General features: G+C 50.5%; 2 long non-coding RNA genes across 4 annotated transcripts; both read right to left on the bottom strand.

Annotated features, from left to right (window-relative positions):
* Positions 1–184: 184 nt before the first annotated feature.
* On the bottom strand, positions 185–23,044 carry LOC135183076 (uncharacterized). The gene is made up of 4 exons (XR_010305401.1): positions 22,953–23,044; positions 4,585–4,622; positions 2,312–2,384; positions 185–1,496 (listed from the first exon to the last, which is right to left on the bottom strand). It is a non-coding gene; the product is annotated as an uncharacterized LOC135183076 (long non-coding RNA).
* Positions 13,916–19,514, bottom strand: LOC135183075 (uncharacterized). 3 transcript variants are annotated; one of them, XR_010305398.1, is made up of 5 exons: positions 19,425–19,514; positions 18,929–19,114; positions 17,990–18,067; positions 17,321–17,442; positions 13,916–14,349 (listed from the first exon to the last, which is right to left on the bottom strand). It is a non-coding gene; the product is annotated as an uncharacterized LOC135183075 (long non-coding RNA). The 3 variants fall into 3 exon arrangements; XR_010305399.1 differs by having other exon boundaries at positions 17,990–18,424; XR_010305400.1 differs by lacking the exon at positions 19,425–19,514 and adding an exon at positions 19,219–19,342.
* Positions 23,045–24,013: the final 969 nt, after the last annotated feature.

A 24,013-nucleotide genomic window follows, 5' to 3' on the forward strand; every position in this document is an offset into this window, starting at 1 on the left:
TGTCTGAACTGGGAAGCCCAGAACTGGGCCCAGTACTCCAGCTGTGGCAGAATGGAGGGGGAGGAGAACATCCCTTGACCTGCTAGCCACACTTCTTTATGCACCCCAAGGACAGTCAAATCTGGGACAACTATTTCACCATCATCAAGTTTATCACTGTCACATAAGAGACAGGAGTGGAAACTTTGAAAAACTGTCTTTTAATTACTGGGATGAGCACAGTTCTGTCTGCTTTGGGTGAGGGACTAAACTGGAAATTGATCCTTTGAACCTCAGGAGAAGAACATATTCAGATATTGATATTTAACTATTTGTTAGAGTCTTTTCTGCAAAGCTGGACTTGTCTTCTCAGCAGAACTCTCCAGATCTGGGTTGAATTGAGGACTGAGATCATAAAGTTAATCAAAGTTTGGTTTTACTGGTTTACCTGAGAGCTCTCCTACACCTCATGGACAGAGAGATAGAGATGGTGGAAGCCTTAAAGATAAATGGTTGTTCTTACACATTCTCCACTCTTCTGGTCCTTCAGGAATTTGGAGACTCCAGCCAGTTCACCATGCCCATCAAGATGTGGCTTGCTCAATGCTCTTACTCTTTGCCCATCAAATCTGGTTTCTTCCATTTTGTGCCATGCTCTCTATTCATCAAGGTCTGGTTGTTCCATTCTCTCACTCTCTATCCATCAAGATCTGGTTTGTGCCATGCTCTCTACTCATCGAGGTCTGGTTTGTTCCATTCTCTCACTCTCTAGCCATCAAGATCTGGTTTGTGCCATGCTCTCTACTCATCAAGGTCTGGTTTGTTCCATTCTCTCACTCTCTAGCCATCAAGATCTGGTTTGTGCCATGCTCTCTACTCATCGAGGTCTGGTTTGTTCCATTCTCTCACTCTCTATCCATCAAGATCTGGTTTGTCCCCCCTACTGCTGTCTCCTTCAATCACACCCAAGATGAGTTTCTCAGTGTTCCACCTTTTTAGTCCCACACAACCTTCTCCACCCTTTTGTTGGTAGGTTTGGGACCATCATGCTTAGTTGTGGTATTTAACATTCATTATTTTAAAGCATTCCCCAAAAATGTCACTGAATCCATTGATTAGCTGCTCCAGAGTCCTGCTTTTCTTTTTTGCAGCAGCAGTTTGGAGAACTGAGCCAAACTCTTGCAGTGCTGCCATCAGCTGAGGAGACTGATAGCCACATAACCCAACAGAAAGCTCTGGATCAGGCTGGAGTGCCAGAGCTGACGGTGGTGTGGCTGGAGCAGGACTTCTTGTCATTGGGATGTTTTCTAGTTGTTTTGCCTTTTTAGCATGTCTCCTGTATACTTTTAACCAAAGAGCATCCATGGTATCATTAGGAGTGGGTGTGAGGGCTGAATGTTGGGCTGGTGGGCCTTCTGTGGGCAGCTTTTGTATCACCTGCTGGAGAATGTCCATGTGGCTCTTCAGGGTTTCTCCTTCTTTAGCTCCTTCTGCCCTAGAGGGAGTTGTCTGAGATGCTGGAAGAGAGAGGAGTGAACAGCTTTTCAGTTGTGTCTTTATGCAGGTGGCAGATGTACAGCTGCTACACTCACCCCCACAGTCAACATTACAGCCCCCAAACTTTAGCACAGATGCACTTTGGGTAGGATAGTCTGGGTTTGTTTTGCCATACAGGATGGTGGCCTTGCTTTTCTGATGGGGTGAAGATGTGCAGCTCAGTCTCCACACTGAAATTGAGTTTTGTCCATGCCACTCTTGAAAGCCACAGCTTTTATTAGAGAATCACAGGGTCCCAGACTGGTTTGGGTGGGAAGAGACCTTTCAAAGTCATCCAGTGAAACCCTGCTGCAGTCAGAAGGGACATCTGCAACTGGAGCAGGTTGCTCAGAGCCCCAGACAACCTGATCTGCCATGGGTCTAGGGATGGGGCAGCTTCCACCTCTTCTGGGCAACCTGGAAGAGGGTCTCACACCCTCAGGGTCAAACATTTCTGCCCTCTCTCCAATCTGAATCTCCCTCTTTTAGCTCAAACCATCACCCCCCTTGTCCTGTCACAACAGGCCCTGCTAAAATAAGCAAAGGACATGTGCAAGGGAACCCTTCTTTCAGAGGCTACTGATCTGCTTCACATGCAGCTCAACTGTGGATTGCTGCTGTGTACAAGAAAAGTTCACAGATCCAGAGGTTCATAGAATGGTTTGGGTTGAAAGAGACCTTGAAGATCACCTAGTTCAGATCCCCTGCCATGGGTAGAGGACACCTCCCACTAGGATCAGATTGATCATGGCCTCAGACAACCTGGCCTTGAATATCTCTAGGGAGGGGTTCTTACCACGGGCTACAGCAGTGCCTGTATCTCCAGTGGAAGTCTCAATAGATGGGAATGGATGATGCACCATCATCTCCTGTCAAACACAAAAACTTCCATCACATCAGGGCTTCCAGCTTATTCAGGTGATGATATTCATCTCATCTTACTCCACTCTTTTGCAGGTTCATACTAAAAAGGCTGAACTTGATGATCTTAGAGGCCTTTTCCAACCTTAATGATTCTATAAGCCAAACTACTGTAAAAAAACTGGGGTGAAAGGAGACAATTTTTATCAAAACATTATGCCCAGACAGGCCTGGAGACAAAATTGCTGCTTTTAGGAGAGAAGCAACTGAAGGAGGCCAAGAAAAGACCCCAATATATTCATGAATCTCCTCTTTAAAACACAACTCATAAATTTGCTTCAACTCACAAATTTGCTTCTCCTAGATGCACTCTGTGGGGGAGAACACAGGCTGCTGCAAGTGTAAAAATGTCAGAATCTAGCTTGGAAACCAATGCTTGCAACTGTGCTCTCCTACCTCTCTGGGCAGCCTGCTGCAGGGCTTCAGCACCCTCACACCAAAGAAGTTTCTCCTCGTCTTTAGATGAACTTCCTGGGTTCCAGTTTGTGCCCATTGCCCCTTGTCACAGCATCACAGGATGTCAGGGGTTGGAAGAGATCCAAAGACATCACTGAGTCCAACCCCCTGCCAGAACAGGACCATTCAATCTAGCTCAGGTCACAGAAGAACACATCCAGACAGGCCTTGAAAGTCTCCAGAGAAGGAGACTCCACAGCCTCTATGGGGAGCCTGTTCCAGTGCTGTCACCCTTACAGTAAAGTAGTTCCCTCTTGTGTTGAGCTGGAACCTCCTGTGCTGCAGCTTCCATCCATTGCTCCTTGTCCTATCCCAGGGAGCAAGTAAGCACAGCCTGTCCCCCCTTCTCCTGACTCCCAGCTCTCAGATATTTATAGACATTTATTAACTCCCCTCTCAGTCTTCTCTTCTCCAGGCTAAACAGCTCCAGATCCCTCAGCCTGTCCTCATCAGGCAGTGCTCCAGTCCCCTGATCATCCTTGTAGTCCTCTGCTGGACTCTCTCCAGCAGATCCTTGTCCCTCTTCAATTTGTCCTGTCCCTGGGTACCACTGACAAGATTCTGGCCCCATTCTCTTGCCCCTCCACCCACTTTATCTCTTTCTGAGCACTGAGCAAATCCCCTCTGGGGCTGCTCTTCTCCAGACTCAACAGCCCCAGGGCTCTCAGCCTTTCCTTCTCACAGAGATGCTCCAGGCCTCTCAGCATCTTCCCAGCCTCCACTGCACTCTCTCCAATGGTTCCCTGTATCTCCAAATCTGGAGAAGAATAGCCTAAGATGGGAGCCTGTCTGTAAATATCTGAAGGGTGGTGGCCAAGAAGAGGCCAATGGTGTCCCGTGCTAGGACAAGAGGCAACTGGAACTCAAGAAGTTCCATCTCAACATGAGGAGAAGCTTCTTTGGTGTGAGGGTCCTGGAGCCCTGGAGCAGGCTGCCAGTCTCATTCTCTGGAGACTTTCAAGACCTATCTGGATGCATTCCTGTGTGACCTGCCCTAGGTGATCTTGCTTTGGCAAGAGGGTTGGATTTGATGAGAGGTCCCTTCCAACCCCCACCATGCTATGTTTCTATGATGCTTTGATTCTAATCCTAGCACTGGAATATTGTGATGTGTCAAAATAAAGTGACATAGAACCACAGAATTGTTTGGGTTGGAAAAGACCTCTGAGATCATCCAGTCCAACATTCAACCCAACACTACCATGGCCACTAAACCATGCCCCAAAATGCCATGGCCACAGGTTTCTTGAACACCTCTAGGGATGGGGACTCCACCACCTCCTTGGGCAGCCTGTTCCAATGCCTGACTACTCTTGCAGGAAATAAATTGTCCCTAATCTCCAACCTGGCACAACCAGAAGTGGCACCTGGTGAAATGAATCCCTTTCATGAGGAATAAATGTGTCTTCATGAAAAGTACCTTCAGGAAAGGTCCCACTCTGTGAATTCCCAAACAAAATCCATGCAACTCTTTCCATTCTGGGAAGCACTTGGGATTCTCATTCTTCAAGGGAATCCTCAAGGTCCCTTCAAACCCAAACCTTTCTGTCAATCTCTGCATCTCCCACAAAAACAAACAGGAAAGCTTCCTAACAGCTTTGAGAGTAGAAGAATTTGGCTCTTCATATCCACAGTGAGTAATTAATGAGCAACAAGCAGATCTAGGCTGCAAAGTTCCCTTGTTACAATTACCTTGACATGCTTCCCAGTCTTGAGACCGTGCTGTAGTGCTAAGAGGAAAGAAAACATGTTTAGCAATGCCACAGGTCACTCAGCTCCAGCACAAACAACGTCATCTGCCCTGAATTTGCTGCTCTCTGTGCTTTCTAACCTTCAGTGAATAGAAGTTGCCTTGTCAGAAGCAGTGCTGCTAAAGGAGAGTCTGCAGCTCTGTTGTCACAGGACAGAAGGGAGGGCTCCCTTTTGGACAGCCACATTGCTTTTTGTGCAATGAGTCCTCCAAACCTTGCAAGGATCTTTTATGGGACATAGGTTCCCTTCCAAAGCTGGAATTTAGCTTCAGAGGAGTAGAACCTCTACAAACAAAGACAGAAGGAATTGTGGTGCCACATAGCATCTTAATATAGAGACACTGAAGCATCCAGCCCAGTGACTCAGGACAGTCCAACACCTCCAAAGAAATGCTGTGGAGCCTTAGAATCACAGAATCGTGGAAGGATTAAGCTTGGAAGAGACCTCCAAGATCATTGAGTCCAACCATTACCCCAGCACTGCCAGGTCACCACTAAACCATGTCCCTCAGCACATCATCTCCACAGCTTTGAAATCCCTCCAGGGATGGGGACTCCACCACTGCCCTGGGCAGCCTGGGCCAGACCTTGACAGCCCTCAAGTGGAAGAAATTGTTCCTCATTGTGTCCCTTGTGCTCTGGTGAAACCACACTTCAAATGCTGGGTTCAGCTGAGGGAACTGGGGTTGTTCAGCTTGGAGGAAAGGAGGCTGAAGTGAGACCTAATTACTCTCTACAACTCCCTGACAGGAGCCTGGAGCCAGGTTGGGGGGGTCAGCTGCTTCTGCCTAGTATCAGGTGATAGGACGAGAGGGAATGGCTTGAAATTGTGCCAGGGGAGGTTTAGGTTGGATATTAGGAACAATTTCTTTCTTGTGAGAGTGGTCAGGCATTGGAACAGGCTGCCCAGGGAAGTGGTGGAATCCTCATCCCTGGAGATGTTCAAGAAACCTGTGGCCATGGCACTCTGGGACATGGTTTAATGGCCACAGTGGTGTTGGGTTGAATGTTGGACTGGATGATCTCAGAGGTCTCATCTAACTGAAACAATTCTACGTCCAACCTAAGCCTCCCCTAGCACAACCTCAGGCCATTTCCTCTTGTCCTGTTGCTATCTTTATTACAGAGAATGTGACACATCTCCTTTCCTTTGCCACATCACCCTCACCATCCCCCAGGTAGAGATTTGAAAGCATTGAAGCACTCAGAAACATTCAGAGGTTTATTTTGGGGGGACTGTCTTCCACCTTACATGATTAGTTCATCCAAACCATTTCAGAGGGAGCTGGAAATAAAGCCAGTCAGAAATTGTGTGACACTTCATGAGCAGAGAACATCTTACTGGTCCCTCCTGAGCAATAGAAAAGAGCAGCTTTGGGAAAAAAGGACATGAAAGGTGACATAAAAATGAAATCTGATCCTCTACTGCTAGATGAAGGTTTCCACCTCAGCTATTAAATAACTTGCACAGCAGAAGAGGACTTTGTACAGCTGCTTCTGTGGTGTGATCATTCCAAAGGCTGTGTCACTCTCCAAACCCTTTGAAAACTGCACTTCAAAAACTCTCCAAAATTAACAAGACACACAATGGGGAAAGTGTCAAAAGGCACTTTTGAACTTTCAAGCTTAATAGAATCATAGAATCAGTATGGTTGGAAAAGAACTATGAGATTATCAAGCCCAACCATTGAGCCAGCACTGCCAGTTCACCACTAAACTATATCCCTCAGCACCACATCTGCAAGGCCATGGAACCCCTCAAGGGATGGGGACTCCATCACTGCCCTGCACAACCTGCTCCAGGGTCCAGCATCCTCACAGCAAAAACGTTGCTCTTCATCATCAGATGGAACCTCCTGGCTTCCACTTTGTGCCCACTGCCCCTTGTCATGTTGTTGTGCATCACTGAAAGAGTCTGGCCCCATCCTCTTGCCCCCCACAGGCCCTTTAGCTCTTGCTGAGCATTGAGCAGATCCCTTCTCAGGCTGCTCTCCTCCAGGCTCAACAGCTCCAGGTCTCTCGGCCTTTCCTCCTCACAGAGATGCTCCAGGCCCCTCAGCATCTTTGCAGTACCACAATGTACAAGCAATGGGAGAATCTGGAAATCTGAGGGCTCTCCAAAATTTTACAGTGGAGAAAGCAGACCAATAAATACATTTTACCAGTGAAATTACAGGAAATCTCAAACCCACACTGTAACCCAGAAGATGGAAAACTTCTCTAGTTCTTCCACTGCAAATCTCTGGAGGATGGATGCAAACTGGAGAGAGGAGAACCAGAGCTGCTGTGGAGATGTGGTGCTGAGGGACATGGTTTGGTGATGACCTGGCAGTGCTGGGTTAGTGGTTGGACTCCATGATCTTAGAGGTGTCTTCTAACAAAAACAATCCCATGATTCTATGACTTTTAATTCTCACCCCCTGTCTTCATCTGTTAACTCCCATTTTCCAAGAGTTTTGATCCCAGGCTACTTAGTCAAGTATTGGAACAGGTGGTGGAGTCACCATTCCTGGAGGTGTTCAAGAAACATGGGGACATGGTAGGTGGGGGCATGGTTTAGTGGCCATGGGGTGACAGTTGGGCTTGATGATTTTAGAGGTCTTTTCTAACCTTAATAATTCAATGATTCTGTGATTTGTATTCAGCTGTCTCCTTTTCCCCCAAACCTCCCCAGAACAGCAATGCAAGCAGGAGCAGAAGGCCCATCAGCTCTGACTTGCCAGCACATCCTTTTGCCTACAGGCCCGCCAGGAAGATCTTCCAACCACAGCCACAGCAGTGACCATCCCACAAAAGATGCCAGTGGACAAAATGCTGTCAGAGCTGGGAAGGAAAAGAGAATTCACTGCTCTCACAGACTGGTTTCTTAAATGTCTAAAGAAAGACAAAAACACTCAGATTTTTCCTCCTCTACAGCAACAGAAAACATTTATAAATGCTAGGATTAAGTAAACTGCCAACAGACTCAAAATATTAGAAACTCTGGTGGTGGATGCAAATGCCTTCTGCTCTTCCCAAATGTTCCTTATGCCTCAGTTAGCAAAAGCTCTCCATCTTCTACCATTCTGGAAACAGTGTCTGCAGTCAAGGCAAAGATTTCAGGTCATAGATGCCCTTTAACAGGTTTATCATTGCGTTGTCATCTGGTATGAATCACAGAATCACAGGATCATAGAATGGTTTGGCTTGGAAGTGACTTCCAAAGACCATCCCCTGCAGTCAGCAGGGACATCCCCTACTAGATCAGATTGCTTAGAGCCTTATCAAGCCTGACCTTGAATACCTCCAGAAATGAGGCCTCAATTACCTCCTTGGGCAACTTGTTTTATTATTCCAGGACCCTGATGGTACAGAACTTACTCCTAACATCCAACCTGTATCTCCTCTAATTTCAAACCACTGTCCTTCATCCTACCACTGCAGGCCTTTGGAAACAGTCCTTGTGCAGCCTCCTTGTAGGCCCCTTTGGGTACAAGAAGGCTGCTATCAGGTCTCCCTGGAGCTTCCTTTTCTTCTGATCAACCCCAGCTCCCTCAGCCTGCCCTCATAGGAGAGGTTTAATAGTGGCTTAATGTTTTACTCAGATAGAGTTTGGGCAATTAAAAAGTTTCACTGCCTTTAAATTAGCTAAATACAGGAGGGAAAACTCAGTTTTCTTTTTCTTCCTGCCAAATGTGTAATAATGGCTACATATTTAGAATCAGAATCACAGAATCAGTCAGGGTTGGAAGGGGCCATAAGGATAATCTAGTTCCAACCTGCTTGCCATGGGCAAGCACATCTCACACTAGATCAGGCTGTCTAGAGCCTCACCCAGCCTGGCCTCAAACACTTTCAGGGATGAGGCTTCCACCACCTCCCTGGGCAACCCGTTCCAAGGTCTCACCACCCTCATGGTAAAGAACTTCTTGCTGACATCCAGTCTGAATCTACCCATTTCCAGCCTTGTTCCATTCCCCCCAGTCCTATCACTACCTGGCATCCTAGAAAGTCTCTCTTCACCTTTCTCATAGGCCCCCTTAAATTAAACATTCCCTTAAAAAGGGACACTGAAGAGGAGGGAAAAGTCAGATTGGTCTGACCATGGAGCAAGGATGTAAAGTATTTTGGTCTCCTCTGAAGGAAAATCTGAGGGGGGAAGGTGGTTTTATGCAGCGTGACTAAGAGGAGGTGGGCTGGTGGCTCATCACTTGATGCTCTGCCTCGCTTGGTGGCAGAAAAGCTCAAGCATTCACACCAGACTGCTGCCTAAAACGCTGCGGAACAGCTCTTGCAGCTCCTGCTTCCCTAAATAGGCGAAGGTGATGTTCCCTGAGGCACTTCGTGATGTGACAGAGTAACAACCCTTAACCTGGAACTGACAGTGGGCTTATAAGCACACAGAAGCTGGGTGGCTTCTAGGCACTTAAAGCCTTTAAGCTTAGAAAACACTGCAAACATTCAAATGATGGAATCACAGAATCGTTTAGGTTGGAAGGGACCTTAAAATCCTCAAGTCCAACCATTAACTAATGGCACCAGCTTCAGCAGGACAATGACAGGCTGCTAAACAGGATTTTGGTATTTGTTTTAATTGGGGGAGCAGCTGTGTTGCACTCGTGGCAGGAGAGCCAATGCCATTCTGGGGTGTATTAGAAGGGCTGTGGTTAGTAGGTTGAGAGAGGTTCTCCTGCCCCTCTGCTCTGCCCTGCTGAGGCTGCATCTGGAGTACTGTGTCCAGTTCTGGGCCCCCCAGTTCAAGAGGGACATGGAAGTGCTTGAGAGTGTTCAGCGCAGAGCTACAAAGGTGATGAAGGGAATTGAACATCTCTCTTATGAGGAGAGCCTGAGGGAGCTGGGGCTGTGCTGCTTGGAAAGGACACTGATAGGTGACCTCATCAGTGGTTATAAAGATGTAAAGGTGAGTGCCAGGAGGATGGAGCCAGGCTCTGCTCAGTGATGCCTGACAACAGGACAAGGGGCAGGGGGTGGAAGCTGAGGCATAGGAAGTTTCATGTAAACATGAGGAGGAATTTTTTCCCTGTGAGGGTCACAGAACCCTGGAGCAGGCTGCCCAGGGGAGGTTGTGGAGTCTCCCTCTCTGGAGATATTCAAAACCCTCCTGGGTGAGTTCCTATGTGATCTGGTATAGGAGCTCCTGCTCTGGCGGGAGGGTTGGGCTGGATGTGCTTTGGAGTCCCTTCCAGCCCCTGACGTTCTATGATTGTGCTGTAGCTAAGCCGGTCAGCATTCCCAAAGACCCCTTCTCCCAATAAACCAGGGGCTTTTTCAACTCCTAGGAAAATAAATGGAAGACTCTGAATTGAGTTTGCAAGATCAGCAGGAACCTCCAAGCGAAGAACCAGGGAACAAAGCTCAGACACTGAAGACAAAGCAACAAAGAACCTAGACTTGATAGTTCAACAAACTAAAACCACCCAGATAGAACATCTCATTGCAAGGCTGGGAATGACTCTGAAAAATACTGGGTCTGCAGCAAAATACTGTTAGGAAAGATAACAAACAGCAGCTCTGCAGAACCGAGGAGGAAAAGCAGGGGCTAGGTCAGGCAATGTCGGCACTGCAACAGCTACCTGTGAACTAAAGGCTGCGAAGGAGAAGATCTGAGAGGTTCAACTCAGATAAAGTCAGGGAAGTAAAAACGTTGTGAGGATTTAAATGAACATTTCACAGCTTCACAGACTAACAGAATGGTTTGGGTTGGGAGGGGCTTTAAAGATCATAGAATCATAGAATCAAGCAGGTTGGAAGAGACCTCCAAGATCATCCAGTCCAACCTAGCACCCAGCCCTATCCAGTGAACTACACCATGGCACTAAGTGCCTCATCCAGTCTCTTCTTGAACATCTCCAGGGACGGTGCCTCCACCACCTCCCTGGGCAGCCCATTCCAATGCCAATCACTCTCTCTGACAACAACTTCCTCCTAACATCCAGCCTATACCTCCCCTGGCACAACTTGAGACTGTGTCCCCTTGTTCTGTTGCTGGGTGCCTGGAAGAAGACACCAACCCCACCTGGCTACAATGTCCCTTCAGGTAGTTGCAGACAGCAATGAGGTCCTCCCTGAGCCTCCTCTTCTGCAGGCTGCACACCCCCAGCTCCCTCAGCCTCTAGTTCTAACCCCCCAACCTGGCCTCGAACACCTCCAGGGAGAGGGCACCCACAGCCTTCCTGGGCAGCCTGTGCCAGTGTCTCACCACCCCGGTTGGAAAGGATTTCTTCCTCGCCTCCAGTCTAAATCTCTCCTCTCACAGCTCAAAGCCATTGCCCTTCATCCTGTCACCACAAGCCCTTGTAAACAAGTCCCTCTCCAGCTCTCCCGCAGCCCTCTTCTGGTACTGGAAGGCTGCTCTAAGGTCTCCCTGGAGCCTTCCCTTCGCCAGGCTGAGCAGCCGCAGCTCTCCCAGCCTGTCCCCGCCGGGGAGGCGCTGCAGCCCTCTGAGCCTGCTCTGGCCCCGCTCCAGCAGGGCCTGGCGCTTTTGTTACCCACTGGCGGACGCAGAACGGGGAGGGGTAAACGGTTCCGAAGCAGACCGAATTACAGGACAGCCGTAACCACTGTCCCGGACTGCACACGGGGGTCCGCGCCGGTGACTCACCCCCGGCCGCAAGCCGCGGCCCCAGGCCCAGCGCGGCGGCCAGCAGCGGCAGCAGCAGCGGCAGCAGCGGCAGCGCGGCCCGCGGCACCCCCGACATGGCGGCGGCGGCGGCGGCGGGAGTGCGGGCGCCGAACCGGCCCTGCCGAACCGGCCCTGCCGAACCGGCCCTGCCGAACCGGCCCTGCCGAACCGGCCCTGCCGAACCGGCCCTGCCCGCGGCTGCGCCGGGAGGGGGCTGCGGGTTAGGGAGGCGCTGGAGAAGTCGTTGGGCTTGGAACAGGTCTTCGAGCCCAGCCGTTAGCGCAGCACCGCCGGGGCACCAGCACGCCGCGTCCCGCAGCAGCGCATCTCACACGCACAACCACACACAGCCTTAGGGGCTGGAAGGGGTCACAGAATGGCAGCATTAACCAGGTTGGAAATGACCTCTGAGATCATCGAGTCCAACCTATCACCTAACCCTTCTAACTAACTAACCCATGGCACTAAATGCCTCATCCAGCCTCCTCTTAAGCACCTCTATTTCCTCGCCAAAGCTCCTCCAGTCCAACCCCCCTGCCAGGGCAGGGTCACCCGGAGCAGGTCACGCAGGGACACATCCAGGTGGGTTTTGAATGTTTCCAGAGGAGGAGACGCCACAATCTCAGCAGCCTGCTGCAGGGCTCCGGCACCCCCACGAGGAAAGCTTTTCCTTGTGTCCACCCGGATCCTCCTCTGCTCCAGCTTGCACCCACTGCCCCTTGGCTTATCGCTGGACATCTCTGAGCAGAGCCTGGCTCCATCCTCCCATCACTCAGCCTTCACATCCTTATCAACATGATCATTCATGTTCCCTCTCAGGCTCCTCCACGCTGAGGACCCCCAGCTCCTCAGCCTGTCCTCACAAGGGACATGTTCCACTGCCTTCAGCATCTCTGTGGCTCCTTCAAGCAGTTCCCTGAGGTCCTTCTTGAACTGAGGGGCCCAGAACTGGACACAATATTCCAGATGTGGCCTCACCTGGGCAGAGTAGAGGGGCAGGAGAACCTCTCTCAACCTAATAACTTCCTCCTGATGCACCCCAGGATGCCATCGGCCTTGGCCACAAGGGCACACTGCTGGCTCACGAGCATCCTTTTGCCCACCAGGACCCCCAGGTCCCTTTCCAATAGATAACCCCAACCTATACTGCTCCATGGGGTTGTTCTGTCCCAGATGCAAGACTCAACATTCCAGTCCTCCTTGGATTTCATTCAGTTTCTCCTCACCCCACTCTTAACCTGTCTGGGTCTCTCCAAATGGCAGCACAGCCTTCAGTTTGTGTCACTAGCAAAGGTGCTGGCAGTGCCCTCTGTTCCCTCACCCAGGTTGTTGAAGAAGACACTGAATCATACCAGTCCCAGTACTGACCCCTTAGGGTCTCCACTAGGCACAGGCCTCCAGCTAGACTCTAGCCCATTGACCACAACTCTGACTTTGTTTCTTCAATCAGTTCTCAATCCACCTTACCACACAATCACCCAGACCTCCTTCAGCTTAGCTGTGAGGCTGCTGTGGGAGGCAGTGTCAAATCCTTCCCTGAGATCACCATAAACCACAGCTATTGAAACCACTCCAGAGATGGAGACTGCACCACTGCCCTGGGCCAGGCCTTGACAGCCCTCAAGGGGAATCGTAGAATCAGTCAGGGTTGGAAGGGACCACAAGGAGCAGCTAGGTCCAACCCCCCTGCCATGGGCAGGGACACCCTGCCCTAGATCAGGCCGGCAACAGCCTTATCCAGCCTGGCCTTGAACACCTCCAGGGACAGGGCAACAACCTCCCTGGGCAACCTATTCCAGGCTCTCACCACTCTCATGGTGAAGTACTTCCTCCTCATGTCCAGCCTAAACCTTCCCTGTGGAGCAACCTGAGGCCATTTCCACTTGACTCCTTGGGTGAAGAGACCAAATTCCACCTAGCTCCAGCCCCTCAGGGAGTTCATAGAATCATAGAACCAACCAGATTGGAAGAGACCTCCAAGCTCATCCAGTCCAACCTAGCACCCAGCCCTATCCAATCAACCAGACCATGGCACTAAGTGCCTCATCCAGGCTTTCTTGAACACCTCCAGGGACAGTGACTCCACCACCTCCCTGAGCAGCCCATTCCAATGGCAGATCACTCTCTCTGTGAAGAACAAAGTTGTAGAGAGCCAGAAGGTGTCCTCTCAGCCTTCTGCAGGCTGAGCAACCCCAGTTCCCTCAGCTGCTCTTCACCAGACCTGTTCTCCAGACCCTTCACCAGCTTCATTGCCCTCCCTAGGCCCTCTCCAACCCCTAATGTCCATCTTGGAGTGAGGGGCCAGAAAGTGAACCCAGGATTGGTGATGCAGCCTCACCAGTGGCACAAGGAGAAACCATTTCCTCCCTGGCTTTGTTGCCCTTCTCTGGCCATGCTCCAGCGACTGAAAGGAGAAGTGGACCAGGAGCATTTATATTTAAAGAAGAGTGGGAATGAAACCTGGGAGAGTTGAGCAGCGAGTGACAGCAGCAAGCAGGCTGCAGGGACTGGGAGAGATGTGATCTGTGCTGAGAGCTGGCAGCGCAGGAGCAGTGACGGAATGCTCAGCTTCTCCCACTGCAGAGCTATTTCTGGGCCTGGAAAGAAATCCTCTGGAGGGAGTCAGAAAATTAAGAGAAGGTTGTTTGGGTTGTTTTGTTTTTTCCTTTTTATTATTATTATTATTTTCTCTTTTCAGTCTGATAGCATCAAAAGACCAAGGGACTGACAGCCACTGCCACAAAGAAAAACAGTAATTAAAGAAGTTGTCTTCATTAAAGAAGGCATATTTGGAGCACGGCAGAGGGATGAGGCTTGGAGAGCAAACAGAAGCATTTGCTGCAAACTGCAGAGCAAAGAGGACTTCAAAGAAAGACATCTTCACCTGTCAAAGGCATTTTTGGCAATGAAGTCCATGCAAGCCAGAAGAGCTTTAGGGATGAAAGGCTCACGGCGATAATACCAGGGTGAGGGCAGCCAGAGCAGAGTGAGGGTGTGGAAGCAGCAGGTCACCTCACCAAGGTCAAGAGCTGGGGGATATGATGGTTCAGAGCTGTGTGCATCAGCACTTCCCAGTTCCTGGTTCTGCCACCAGATACAGAAGGATAGTAAATATTTAATTAGTCAGCAAGATGGCAAACATAGCATCATTGCCTGTGCAGAGAGGTGTTTTCACAGAACCCCTGAGCCTCAGCGTGGTGGGGTAGGAGGGGACCTCTAGAGATCATCCAGTCCAAGCCCTTTGTTAAAGCAGGAGTACCCAGGATCACAGTGGCCACCTGGGTTTGGAATCTCTCCAGAGAAGGAGACTCCACAACCTTGCTGGGCAGCCTGCTCCAGGGCTCCAGCATCCTCACACCAAAGAAGTTTCTCCTCATCTCTATGTGGAATCTCCTGGGCTCCACTTTGTGCCCATAGCTCCTTGTCCCATCACTGGGCATCACTGACAAGACTATGGCCCCATCCTCTTGCCCCCCACCCTTTAGCTCCTCCTGAGCACTGAGCAAATCCCCTTTGGGGCTGCTCTTCTCCAGGCTCACCAGCCCCAGGGCTCTCAGCCTTTCCTCCTCACAGAGATGCTCCAGGCCCCTCAGCATCTTTGTAGTCTTTGCTGAACTCTCTCCAGTAGTTCCCAGTCTCTCTTTAACTGAGGAGCCCAGAACTGGATCTGGTAGTGCACCTCTGGTCTCTGACCTGCCCTAGGTGATCCTTCCTTGGCAGAAGGCCTGGACTCAATGCCTGCAAGTCCCTTCCAACTCCTTCCACTCTCTGATCTTACAGAGCACACCCCACCTTTGTCACACAGCGTTATTAGCACGAGGAAGAGTTTGTCTACGCCCAGATTTCATCCCAACCCAAGTCACTCCATTTGTTTGGCAACAAACACAGCTCATTCCTAAAACTTGCTAGCATTGCTGTAATTATCTTTGTATCAACTTCTCGATGGAGTTGGGGAAACCACTGAGCTCCTTTGCTCAAAGTCATGCATAATTTGCCTTCCACCAGCTCCAAATTTGACAAACATATGCCTGACATTTTTAAAGTGCTTGTAAAGAGGTTGTTCAAGTGAAGCCCTCTGAGATCTTCAAGCTAAATTAAGAAGCTGAGATAAGAAGAACGCACAAATGGCATTAAGTTTCAGTAAATCCGTTCAGGCCTCAGGCTTGCAATCAACGTTTCTTGTAGCTCTGCTGGCTCTTTGGTGTTACAAAGTGTTCTGGGTTGATAAACAGAAGAATTGGTTAAGAAACAACTGGTATTTACAAGCTCTGAGGAAATAGGTTTACTGGGACACAGAAGGAGGTCACAGGCAGTCAGCCAGCAATGGCTGCACTACTGCCAGACTTTCCACTCTCTACCTAATCATAATGCATGGACTTGATGGTGTCAGAGAAGAGCAGAGAGGATCCTCTCAAACCTTCTCAATATACCTTGGATACTGATCCTTTAGATAACTGTGAGGGTGATCAGATCCTGGAGCAGGTTGCTCACAGAGGACATACAGTCCCCAAGCAACGTCCCGCATGCTCCCGCCTGAACATGAGCCAGCAGTGTGCCCAGGTGGCCAAGAGAGCCAGTGGCATCCTGGCCTGCATCAGGAATGGTGTGGTCAGCAGGAGCAGGGAGGTCATTCTGCCCCTCTACTCTGCACTGGTTAGACCACACCTTGAGTACTGTGTTCAGTTCTGGGCCCCCCAGTTTAGGAGGGACACTGAGATGCTTGAGTGTGTCCAGAGAAGGGCGACGAGGCTGGGGAGAGGCCTTGAGCACAAACCCTACGAGGAGAGGCTGAGGGAGCTGGGATTGGTTAGCCTGGAGAAGAGGAGGCTCAGGGGTGACCTCATTGCTGTCTACAACTACCTGAGGGGTGGTTGTGGCCAGGAGGAGGTTGCTCTCTTCTCTCAGGTGGCCAGCGCCAGAATGAGAGGACACAGCCTCAAGCTACGCCAGGGGAGATTTAGGCTGGAGGTGAGGAGAAAGTTCTTCACTGAGAGAGTCATTGGACACTGGAATGGGCTGCCCGGGGAGGTGGTGGAGTCGCCGTCCCTGGAGCTGTTCAAGGCAGGTTTGGACGTGGCACTTGGTGCCATGGTCTAGCCTTGAGCTCTGTGGTAAAGGGTTGGACTTGATGATCTGTGAGGTCTCTTCCAACCCTGATGATACTGTATGATACTGTGTGTGAGTTCAGCATGCCATGGTCCTGGGAAACCTGCTGCATTGACCCGGCACAGGGCTTGGACTAGAATGACAGAAGTGTTCAGCTTGGAAGACACCTTTAAGATTGTTATTGAAAATCTCAGATTCAAATTCTCTAAGAGCATTCTGAAGGTTTTAGGGAGCAAAAAAGGCATCTACTGATGGCCAGGTCTGTGAGGGAATAAACAAGTTCCAAAACCTTAGGTGTGGAAACATCTTCCTCCTGCTGAAATCCCCCCAAAGCCTGGCCAGGTCTCAAAGAGGAAATGGTTTGGCTTGGAAGGGACCCCCAGAGCTCATCTAGCCCAATGCTCCTCCACTTAGCAGGGACATTCTCCACTAGATCAAGTTGTTCAGAGCCTTGTTGAGCTTGCCCTTGAATCTCCAGGGATGGAGCCTCAGCCACCTCTCTGCGCAATCTCTTTCAGTGTTGTAGGACCCTCATGGTGCAGAACTTGTTCCTAACATCCAACCTAAATCATCTCTAATTTCAAACCGTTGTCCCTCACCCTGTCACTGCAGGCCTTTGGAAACAGTCCCTCTGCAGCCTTCTTTTAGGCCCCTTCAGGTACTGGAAGGCTGCTATTAGGTCTCCCTGAAGCCTTCTCTTCTTCTGAACAAACCCAGCTCCTTCAGCCTGTCCTCATGGGAGAGGTGTTCCAGCCCCAAAATGATTTTTATGGCTGTCCTCTGGACCCACTCCATCATGTCCATGTCCTTCTTGTGTTGAGGGCTCCAGTTTTGGACACAGCACTCCAGGTGAGGTCTCACCAGAGCAAAGTGTCACTCACAGGGTCACAGGATGTTAGGGGTTTGAAGGGGACAAAGGAGATCTATCTAAAATAGGGGGGCACTCTACCTATTTTGGCATTATCCACAAGTCCCTTGGCAAGGCCAAATGTCTGCTGAGATCCCTTGCAACATCTGGTTGGTGATTGATGCCCACCAAGCATCACAGCAAGGCTTCCTTGTGACATCCATCTGGATAGATAAAGACCATTTAATTGACATTGCTGCATAATAAGCAGCACAAGAAAGCTTCCTTGTGATGTGCATCTAAATCAAAAAGGATCATTTGATCATTATTAGTGCAAGGGAAGCAACACAGCAGGGCTGTGACACAGAGGCATACATCCCCACACTGACCTAACAAAACACAGGTAAATAGCTTATTATATGTGCAATTAATACCATGCATGTTAATTATACCGTGGAGTTGTGAGGTTCATCTCCAGGTCAGCTTTAGTTCAGGGCCTATTGTTCAGGCCCCAGTAATTCAGTTGTAGAGAGCCATGGGTAAATAGCTTATTGTATATGCAATTAGTATCATGCATGTTAATTATACTGTGGGGTTGTGAGGTTCATCTATAGGCCAGCTTTGGTTCAGGACCTTTTGTTCAGGCACCAGTATTTCAGCTGTATAGAGTCAGAAGGTTTCCCCTCAGCCTCCTCTTCTCCAGGCTGAACAACCCCAGGTCCCTCAGCTGCTCTTCACAAGCCCTGTGCTCTTGGCTTCTCATCTCCTTACCTCATCTGAAGTGGTGCCTTCCAGCATTAATGGTTTTGAGGGGTGAGCTCCATCAGTGAGTTTTGTGCAATTCAGAAACTCCACAGAGAGGGGGAGAAAAAAAAATCAAAGCAAATGATGAAACCATTATCAAGCTCCTGTGCATTACTCAGACAAAAATAACCCAAGAGGGGAGACAAACACCTCCTGGTCAGCAGTGCTGGCTCCATTAGAGAAGCCCTCGTGATTTATCTGTCAATACCAACTTGGCTCACTGTGGCCTTGCAGCTGGAGACAAGGCAATGGTGACTGCATGTCACAGAATCAGAGTCATTTTCGTTGGGAAACACCTTTCAGATCATCCAGTCCAACCACTAACCCAGCACTGCCAGGTCACCACTAAATCATGTCGCTCAGCACCACATCTCCACAGCTTTGAAACCCCTCCAGGACAGCCTGGTTTTGGGGAAGAAAATGTTCCTTGAGTCCAACCTAAACCTCCCCTGATTCAACTTGAAGCTGTTTCCTATTGCTTGTTCCTTGGGAGAAGAGATCAACCCCTCACAGCTCCAAGCTCCCTTCAAGGAAATGTATAAAGGATAGGTGCTCTGGGGCCACAAAAGAAGATCTACAAGACAGAAAAGCCATTCTGGACGTTCTCATCTTATAGATCTGGGTGAAAGGCTGTCATTTGTCCTGTCTTGAGACAGGTGATCTTACAGTGTCATCCTCAGATGACAAATCTTTTGAGGTTGTCATTCATGGCTCAGTTGTATAAATTCATAGAATCATTAAGGTTGGAAAAGACCTCTAAGATCACCAAGCCAAACCTTCTACCCAACCCCTCTATGAGCACTAAATCAAGTCCCAGAGCACCACAACTCTTTTTTTTTTTTTAATGGTGACTCCTCCACCTCCCTGGGCAGCCTAATTAAAAAATAATAATATCATAAAATATACCCAAAAGTGTTCTCCTCCAATCAGTTCCTTTCTTAGTATGTGTAGATCTACAGCTTATCTTTAGACGAGCCTGAGATGGGTTTCAAATGTGGATGCTCTCTAGGAACAATTAAAGCTTTTTTTACATGTGATATCTTCAGGAATGAGGATTTTAAATCCCTGGAAGACTCTGAGCAGCAGAAACAGCTAGAGAGAAAGGAAAATATTACAAATGGAGTCACTTGGGGGAAAGATTAAAAGTGTTTGGTTTGGGTTTTGTTTTAAACAGGTGGTGAATTTTCTTTACATACCCTAAATGCCAAAAGGAGAAGTGTAACTAGTTAGGATTTGTTTAAAAGGGAGGAAATGTTGCTGCCTGCTGAGTCCTCATGCTGGATGCTGAGCTTTTTCTCTCCCATGGGGTACACAGAGCAAAATTTGCTCTGCAAAGGAAATTGCTTTACTACAGGTGGCTTAAAATTAGCTGGTTTCTATTTATGTTCATTAACTCAAATACCTGGGGAGAAGTTAACATCAGCTGAGCCTTCAAATCTTTGCCTTTTCAGGCAAGGCTTTCCAAAGTTGACAGCTCCCCTCTATCATTGGGTTACCCGTGGTCTCCTGGCAGAAAAAAATAGACATCGTTTCTGAAACTGAATGAAATCCAACAAGGACAGATCTTGCATCTGGGAAAGAACAACCCCATGGAGCAGTATAGGCTGGGGGCTGATCTGCTGAAGAGCAGTGCAGAGGAGAGGGACTAGGGGGTCCTGGCATGCAGGAGGACGCCCATGAGCCAGCAATGTGCATTACTCAGACAAAAATAACCCAAGGGGGGAGACAAGAAGGCCAGTGGCATCCTGGCATGCATTAGAGGGTAAGTGGTTATTAGGTTGAGAGAGGTTCTCGTGCCACTCTACTCTGCTCTGGTGAGGCCACATCTGGAATATTGTGTCCAGTTCTGGGCCCCTCAGTTCAAGAAGGACCTCAGGGAACTGCTTGAAAGAATCCAGAGCAGAGCCACAAAGATGCTGAAGGCAGTGGAACATTTTCCTTATGAGGGCTGGTTGAGGGAGATGGGAGGAGCCTGAGGGGTGACCTCAAAGGTTGTGAAGGGCAGTGTCAGGAGATTGTAGCCAGGTGGGATTGATCTCTTCTGCCAGGTACTCACTGACAGAACAAGAGGACACAGCCTCAAGCTGTGCCAGGGCAGGTTTATACTGGGTGTTAGCAAGAAGTTCTCCACAGAAAGAGTGATTGGCATTGGAATGGGCTGCCCAGGAAGGTGGTGGAGTCACTCTTCTTGGAGGTGTTTAAAAGGAGGCTGGATGAGGCATTTTGTGCCATGGTTAGGTGATAGGTTGGACTCAATGATCTCAGAGGTCTTTTCCAGCCTGGTTAATTACATGATTCTGTGGAGGGAGCCAGGCTCTGCTCAGAGATGTCCAGTGATAGGACAAGGGGCAGTGGGTGCAAGCTGGAGCAGAAGAGGTTTCAGGTAAACATAGGGAAAAGCTTTTTCACTGTGAGGGTGATAAAACTGCCCAGAGAGGAGGTTGTGGTGTCTCCTTCTCTGGAGACATTCAAAACCCACTTGGGACATGTTCCTGTGTGACCTGCTCTAGGTGATCCTGCTCTGGCAGTGGAGGTCTTTTGAGGTTCCTTCCAACCCCTAGCATTCTGTGATTTTGAAAAGGTAAAGATGGTTTTAGGCAGCATGGAAATAAAACACTTCTTTTAAAATGACATTACAAACCAGTTCTTCCCAGTTTGATGCAGGCTACAAGTGGGAGCAGCAGCTTTCTGAGCAAGAGCCATGGAAATAATGGATCACAAAGGAACAAGAAAGCTGGAAGAAAAAAACCTTAGATGGAACAAAAAGCAAAACAAAAAGCCAAAGTTCCTGGTGTGTCTGATTTCCCAGCTTGAGGTTGTCATCATGCTTCAACCCCCACCCCAAGCTCCAAGGTCTGCATCTGAAACCATCTAAAAGCTACTGAACAGTCAGAGAATCGGCTTTAGACCCACGTCTCTATGAGAACATCTGAAAGGAAACGAGACAAAGCATCACTTTGATTCAGAAGCCTAACTCAACTCTAATATTAGTAGACTGCTGGTGACTTCAAGCCCCACCAGTTTCCCCAGAATCTCTACCCCATTAAACCTGCTCAGCAAGATACTGAGTGACACCACCTTCCCCCAGTGAAACGCAGCTCAAGAACCACTTGCTCCTCAGCATTCTTTGGCAGGCTGCTACGGAGAGTCTTTGTTCCTCTGACTGCTGAGGAACCCAGGAGCTGATTAATGCTTTCTGAGGTGCTACAAACACCTGAGCTATGCTAGCAAGCCCTTTTTGGGCACAGGAGGTTGCAAAGTCACATTTGGAGAACTCTTAGTGCTCCACAGAGATTGATCAATCACTCTGTCCTTTGTTTTTGAGTGCTGTGGCTTGTCACAGAATCATAAAACAGAAGCCTTTTGGTTTAAGATCTGGAAAAGACTTCTAAGGTCATGAAGTCCAACCATTCTCTATCTCTACCAAGGCTGCTGTTAAACCATGTCTCTCAGCACAACTCTGCATCTTTGAAACACTTCCAGGGATGGGGCTTCAACCACCTCCCTGGGCAGCCTGCTCCAGAGTTTGAGAACGCTTTCAGTCAAGAAGTTTTTTCTAATGCCCAACCTAAACTTCCCCTGGTGCAACTTGAGGCCATTTCTTCTTGTCCTATCACTTCGGGTCATAGAATTCTATGTGAGGCCTCTCACTCCAAGAGGACATTGAAAATGTCCACAGAAAGGCAACAAAGCTGGTTTGGAGAGCAGGTCTGGTGAGAAGCAGCTGAAGGAGCTTAGGTTGTTCAGCTTGGAGACAAGAAAGATGAGGGGAGACCTTCTGGCTCTCTTTCCACATAGCAAAACCCATGGGCAGAACCACTCTGAACTGCACAGAAGGGGACAATGTGGTCCAGGGAAAGGTGCTTTCACTCCCCAACCAACCCTTACCCCAGGGACACACACTGCTCTTTGGGTTAGCCCGAGACAAGACCTGAAGCTCTTTCCCATTCCATTGCTGTTGGGCCTCAACAGCTTACCAGACCTTGAAGAAGTTTGGATCTAAAATGTCTCAACTCTTGTCCTTCTGGAGCAGACAGACAGCAGCAGACACCAGAAGTCTGCCAGTGCAGACAAGTGCTGAAGGTGCTGGCTCTTCATGAGACCACAGGTCATCAGCTCCAGCCTAGCTCCTGCCCACGGGATAGGGAAGAGGCAGGGCTCCATAAATTAGGAGGTTTAGTTCCATGGGTAAGGGTCCAGTCGGTGTGCCCAGGAAGCAGGTCAAGGCAAGCCTCCAAATCCAACCTTTGCCAATAAACAGCATCAGGTTCCCACCCGCAGCAGAGAGCCCCAGCCCGGTCAGTACTTTGCACGCACTTAAAAACGGGTTGACGGGCATGTGATCGGGGTCGAAGCTTTCCTTCTGCTGCTAGCAAACTACCCTGGAGAGCAGAGCCAGGTAACCCCCCAAACAAGGTCCTGCCCTACAGCCATAGTCACTGGTGCAGGGAGAAGAGGCTCCGAGCCCCGCGGGACAGGGGTGCCTAGGGCGAGGCTTACAGTGCCGCTCTGCTCTCCTTGCTGCGGGGCAGGTTCGTCCTCCGGGGGCAGCGGCTCCGGCTCCTCGAAGAAACCCGGAGAAGCAGGAAAGCGGAGCCGGACAAGTGAGCTCCAGAGCCTACCTCATCACCCCCACCCGACGGACACCGCTCCCGCTCTGCCCCGGCCCCACTCGCAACACAGCGGCTCGACAGCTTCAGCTCTACGGGGCAGTGGCGGCGGCCGTGACCAGCTCGGTACAGCCTTGGCCAGTCGGCAGACCAGGGGCGCTGGAAGGGGAACGATTCGCTCCGCGACCAGGCACTCGCACGTCCCGAGTCCCGGCAGCGAGCACAACCAACCGGACTCACCACACCGGACTCTGGTCAGAGCAGGCTGTCTGGCCCAGCGGACAACTGGAGCTCTACCCCCAGCCACGCTCGGCACTCACCTGTAGCAGCCAGCCCGCATCTCTGCGCTGGCCACGCTCTGCGCCGCAGCTAACGAAAGCAACGCCACTACCTGGTTTTCCAACCCCCCCACTCCCCGCCGGCTCGCTCCCTCCTTCCCTCCCTCCCTTCGCGGCTCCCTGGGGCAGGTCCCGGCGCCCAAGAGCAGACCGCGGCGACCACGTCAGCGCCTCTCTCTGCCAGCGACTTCGCGCTGCACGCGAACGTGGCGCAGAGGGGCGCCTGCCGCCGGCCACAGTGCCCCCTACCGAGAGACGAACGCATTACCCTCCGCCTGACGGGGTCAGGGCGGGGCTGCGGGCACCGGGAAGCCACCGGGAGGGGCTGGACTGAACCGGAGGGCAGCGCTCCAGGGACTCACCAGAAAGGGCGGAGCTGCACCGAGGGAATGGGGCTCAGAGCACCAGGAAAGGCGGGGCTGCTGGTGGAACGACGCCGGTACCGACCGGCGCTGTTTGCTCGCGGGTCTCCTGGTTTCGCAGCCAGCTCCAGAGGAGCAGGAGCGGCGCTTCCGCGAGTGAATGGCGGGACGGGAGCGACGCTCCGTGGAGGCGACAGGCGGTGGTGGAGAGCGCGGGGTGGAGGGGTGGGAGCGATCCGCCGGAGGCGGAGCAGGGCGGTGGTGGTGACACCGAGGCTGGCGGAGCCATAGTGGGAGTGAGCGGTGGTATGGTCCCGGGTGGGGGTGCATGGCGGGCATGGGAGGATCCTGGGAAGTGGTCTGAGGGGGGACTGAGGTGGTGGAGGTCCCCGGGAGTAGGGTGCTGGAAGCCTCAGGGACCGGGGAATGAGGCTCTCAGCAGCACACGGGGACCAGTGTGGCCTGCCACGTGGCTCTGCCCCATGCTCACAAATGCAGTGGAATCTGCCCTGAATGCCCTGTTTCTTCCTCGGCGGCTGGCTGGATCCTTCTCTGTGGCTGCAGACTGGGGCTGCTGCTTCCTCCCGGTCCTGCCCCAGCTCTGCCACGGCCCTTCGCGGCTGGCCGGGACTCTGTGAGGTCAGGGACGTCTTTTGGGGCTGTTGGCACTGTCCAGCTTAG

Source organism: Pogoniulus pusillus, chromosome 17, assembly GCF_015220805.1.
Source record: "Pogoniulus pusillus isolate bPogPus1 chromosome 17, bPogPus1.pri, whole genome shotgun sequence".
Classification (NCBI taxonomy): Eukaryota; Metazoa; Chordata; class Aves; order Piciformes; family Lybiidae; genus Pogoniulus; species Pogoniulus pusillus.